Below are 5,213 nucleotides of genomic sequence, written 5' to 3' on the forward strand. Positions count from 1 at the left end.
TGGATTCCAGGAAAGATAGATGATAACAGCTTCTCCAGAAACCTTCTTGGAAACCTCAGACTGAGATAATGGTCAACCAGAACACACCTGTGACTGAGAGTGTTTAACTATGCATACTTGTCCCCTGAACCCAGTTCTTTGTCCATTTAAACCTATTGCGCATGCCTGTTCCCTTGAAGATGACCAAAGATGGGCCCAGTGCTCACTTTGCCTCTTCCAGTGACATGTCCTAAGTTGTGTAACAAATCTCCATTCTCTGCTCATCACTGTGCTTCTTTATTTGTCATGTAGGGGCAAGTGGCTGCACCTGACATATGGAATCCCAGGAGTTTGGGCTTAGGGTCTGAAACTCTGGTTTCACCTCCATTATGCAATCACCACCCACTGGGCTCCATCTCTTAAATGTTCCAACACTGTTACATTGAAGACCAGTCTTTCAGCACATGAATATTTGAGGGACAAACCACATGGTAATGTTATCATCTAAATCTTTAATCATATACTATGGCCACTTCTAATTTCTCTTTAAGGTTGGTATAAAATATGGCACACAAAAAAAGCCTTGAGTTTATTTTTATGTCTTTAGTTCACCTTTTTATTTACCACCTCCCTTCCAATTGTAGGTGTGGTGAAGATTTACAAACTTATATTTATTGTTGTCTTTGAAAATTTGTGGGCATGGGTTGTGTAGTTGTGGCAGCAACTGGTGCTGGTGGGCCACACTCCTGCTGCAGTTAACTTGAGCACGAAGCTGTCTATGTATAGCAGCCTGGGTGCACCGCCATTACCAGGTTGCAGCTAAACTATGTGCTCCTGCAGGGCAGGAGCCATGTTGCATTCATCTTTGTAGCCCCAGTGTTGACATGTAGTAGGCACTCAAGAAATGTATATTGAATGAGTGATGCCTGTGACAAGCAACTGGACTTTATTCTTTCCTGACACTTACTCCTATGACACACCTCCTTCTGACTGCCACTGTTACCCCTTCAGAGCAGAACTTCTCTAAGGAATCTGGAGGGGAAACAGCTATGGTCAATGATATCCTGGGGGAAGCAGGGCTGCACTTTGATGAGCTGAACAAGTTGCAGGTGTTGGACCCGGAGGTTATCCAGCAGACCAGAGAGCTCACCCAGCAGACCACAGAGCTCACCCAGCAGACCACAGAGCTCAAGGAAGGGTGCAAGGACTTTGTGGACAAAATTGGCCAGTTTCAGAAAATAGTTGGTGGTCTAATTGAGCTTGTTGACCAACTTACAGATGAAGCAGAAAATGAGAAGATGAAGGCCATTGGTGCTCGGAACTTGCTAAATCCATTGTAAAGCAACAACTTTAAGCACTAATAGCAGAAAAGAAAATGCATCTAGAAAGGTATCAGATTGAATATGAAGCTTTGTGTAAAGTGAAGCAGAACAAAATGAATTTATTGACCAGTTTATTTTTCAGAAGTGAACTGAAAATTTCATTTTTATAGCAGGAAGTTAAAAAAAAAAGCCTACCCCCCACCCCCCGCAAACCAAAAAAACCTCTGTACTATTCCAGTGGCAAGGCAGGGCAGGGCCTCACCTCTTGAATTCTTAGTATGAACTAAGCAGTCTGTAAACCTTGACCTACTTTTTTATACATTCAGAAAGCTTTGGAAGGAAAAGCAATAAATTATTGTTTAAAAAAAAGAAAATTTGTGGGTAGACACTGGAAACATGGATGTGTCTTATAAGCTATCCAAACTAGGGCCTAATGTAAGTAATTCTTGTATACTTGGTATACCTGTGAGTTGATAGGTAATTATTATCCATTGATGAGTGTACTAGGAGGACTGGCACATGATAGGGGCTAGTGAAACATTTTCTCAAGTTTCATTTTGCTGGCCAGGTTGGCCCTGAACACCTTGGTTTAAGCAGTTCTCCTTCCTCAGCCTCCTGAGCAGCTGGTATATCATCACACCTAGATGAGTCCTTATTTTGCATTAGAGAAATATGAGGCAACCATTAAGAGATTTTTCTGTGCACATTATGAATACAAAAAAAATGAATAATGCCTGGCCCCTCTGGCTTTATTTTGAAAAGGGTGGGGTCTGAGATGTCACCATGCTATCTTTTGTATTGTCCTGTATTTGGCTTCTTTTTAATGGCCTTGATCTCTTTAGCAACTTCTGGGTAGAAAGTCTGCTATTACTCAACTGGAATTTCAAGCCTTCACAGTTTAAAAATAAATTCAATTTTAATCATTAATCAGTAACAATTGCAATTATATCTAGAAGTAAAAATTCACAAAAAAAGTGAACTCCTGGGGCCTAAGCTTGAAGTACTGCCTTTTTAGTCCCAGTCTAGTTTATCTGGTGGAGGAAATACCAAGGAAGAACAACATTCAGGCTGACTGCTCTTAGTCAAATTTATTGTAAGAATCAGGAGCAAAGAATAATAAAGTGGAAAAATTTGGAAAACTTTCCTTTTGGCTAGAACAGGAATGCATTAAAAAATGTTGCCAAGGAGGGTGCAACATGGTTCTAAAGGGATTAGAACCATTAAAAAGAAGCCAAGTCCTTTGCCTCAGGGCAAAAGGAAAGATACCCTGAGGGCATCTCAGGAATCAGTAAGACCCCATTCATTATGGGATCAGGGGTGTAAAAGAGTGAACTCATTTTAAATACTTTCCCTTGAGAAGTGAGCCCACAAGTTACCTTACTCACACAGGGATACCTGGGGAATTGTTTCCTCCAGGATTCATTTCCTTCTATTCCATCATGAAGGCACTCAGACAACTCTGGGTCTTTGGTTCAAGAGGACCTTGGTACAGCTTCCCTGGGTGGCTGACCTTGGCATCATCCATGTGATACTGTTTTTTCAGGCATGCAGAGTGAGTTATAGGGTTGTGGAGGCTTCCACCAGATTTCAAAGGAAAGCTTGAAAGTCCAGGCAGAATGTGACAGGGTTGGAGTCCCTGCAAGCAGACCCTAACAGGATGATATGAGGAAGTGTGAGAATAAAGCTGAAGGTTCACTGGAGACTCCAGGAAGTTACAGATGTGAGGAATGTGGAATGCTTGCTAAGGAAAGTTGCAGGTAGTAAGCAGAGCCAGCCTGAAAGAGTGATCATGTGGGTTGCAACAAGAAGGCTGTAGGGGCCCGGGTTCCTGAGCCCTTCAGAACTCACATCATTCCTTCATGTGCTCTGCATGCCAAACAGGGAGCATTAGGATTTAATGTTTGCCCAAGTAAGTTTTTGTTTTGCTTTACACTGATCCTTCCTTTCCATGCTCTTGTTCCTCTCTTAGAATGGAAATATTTGCCCTGTGTGTTAGTCACTTTTTTGTCATTATGAGAAAAATACCTAAGTAAGGAGGAAAGATTTCTTTTGGCACACAGTTTCAGATCATTATCAGCTTGCTCCATTGCTTTTAGGCATGAGGTAAGGTAGAACATTATGATGAAGAGGGCATGATGGAGAAGGGCTGCTCACCTCGTGACATCCAGAAAGCAAAGAGAGAGATAGGAAGGAGGCACACACAAGATAAACCCTTCCAATGATCTACCTCCAACCAGGCCCTGCCTCCAAGTTTTTACCACCTCCAATAATGCCATCACATTGTGAATCCAGCAAGGGGTTGACCCATCAAATAGGTCAGGGCCCTCATGATCCAGTCACCTCTCAATGACTGAGTAGATCCACCAGCTGGGGAATCAAGCCTTCAACATGTGAGCCTTTTGGTATACATTTCATAGTCAATCCATAACATCCTGTGTCATTGTACATTGGAAGTATGTGACTTATTCTTTTGATTTTCATAGGCATTTACAGCTAAGTGTTTGGCTTGAGTCTCAGAGGAGACTTTGGACTTGGACTTTTAAGGAATGCTGAATAGTTAAGACTGTGGGACTTTGGAGATGGGCTGAATTTGTTTCTCACTGTGACTTGGACATAAACTTTTGAGGACCAGGAGAGGAATTCTGTGGTTTAGGTAAGTATGTCCCAGAGGCCTATGTGTGAAAGGATTGATCTTCATCCTGTGGCATTAAGGGAGGTGGTAGAACCATTAAGTCATAAGAGAAAGTTAGGCTATTGGTGATGTGTTCTTAATGGAAAAATTGGGACCCTAGCTCCTTCTTCTCTCTCTCTTTGCTTCCTGGCCACCATAAGGTGAGAAGTTTCCTCAATCACATGCCTCTCACCATGATACACTGTCTTGCCTAAAGTCAACAGGGCCAAGAGGCAATTGTCAGTCAGGAAAGAGAAAACCATACACTCTGAAACTCTGAGCCAAAATAAACTTTCACTCCTCATGAGTTGATTTATCTTAGGTATTTGTTATAGTTATGGAAACCTAACCAATATGTTTTATTATCCTTTTAATGTCCATGGGGTCTGTAGTGATGCCATTTCATTTCTTTCTTTGTTTTTACATTTCTTTTTTGCAGTGTCAAGGACTTTGTTCATGCTAAGCAAATGCTTTACCATTGAGCTGCATCCCCAGCTCTCTTTTATTTCTGATATGAGAAATTAATATCTCTGACTTTTTTTCTTAGTTATCCTTAGTTACCAGTTGCATTTATCTCCTCAAAGAACAAGCTTTTGGTTTCTATAATTTTCTCTATTGAGTTCTCATTTTCAGTTGTGTTACTTCTTTGCTTCAGCTTACTTTGGATTTAATTTACTCTTCTTTTTAGTTTCCTAAGGTGAAAGTTTATATTACTAACTTTAGATGTTTTTCTTTTCTAATTATTCATTCAAAACCACAAATTTCCCTCTCAGTACTGCTTTTGATGCATGCCACATATTTTGATGTTGTGTTTTTCCTTTCACTTAGTTCAGAATATTTTTAATGTCTCTTGAGATTTCTTCATTGATCCATGTTCCATTTAGAAATTTGGGGATTTTTATAGCTATCTTTCTCTTATTTCTATCTTAATTCCATTGTGGTCCAATGAAGGTAGAGATCATGATTTCTGTTCTTTTAAATTTATTAAGGTATGTTATATGGCCCAGAATGTGGTCTATTTTTATGAGAATTACATATGAGCTTTGGACAAATGTGTTTTCTGCTATTGTTAGATGAAAAAGTCTACAGATGTCAGTTACATGCAGTTGCTTGTTATGTTTTTGAGTTCACCTGTGTTCTTACTGATTTTCCACCTGTTGGATCTGTCTGTTTCTGACAGTGGAGTGTTGATATTTCTACATAGAGGATTCACCTATTTCTCCTGGCAGTTCTATCAGACT

The 5,213-nt window shown here is 40.4% G+C and overlaps 1 pseudogene; it reads left to right on the forward strand.

The window, feature by feature from the left end:
- Window positions 1-549: 549 nt before the first annotated feature.
- On the forward strand, window positions 550-1,977 carry LOC141425548 (intraflagellar transport protein 20 homolog pseudogene; annotated as a pseudogene).
- Window positions 1,978-5,213: the final 3,236 nt, after the last annotated feature.

This window comes from Castor canadensis, chromosome 8 (assembly GCF_047511655.1).
Source record: "Castor canadensis chromosome 8, mCasCan1.hap1v2, whole genome shotgun sequence".
In the NCBI taxonomy this organism is placed as follows: Eukaryota; Metazoa; Chordata; class Mammalia; order Rodentia; family Castoridae; genus Castor; species Castor canadensis.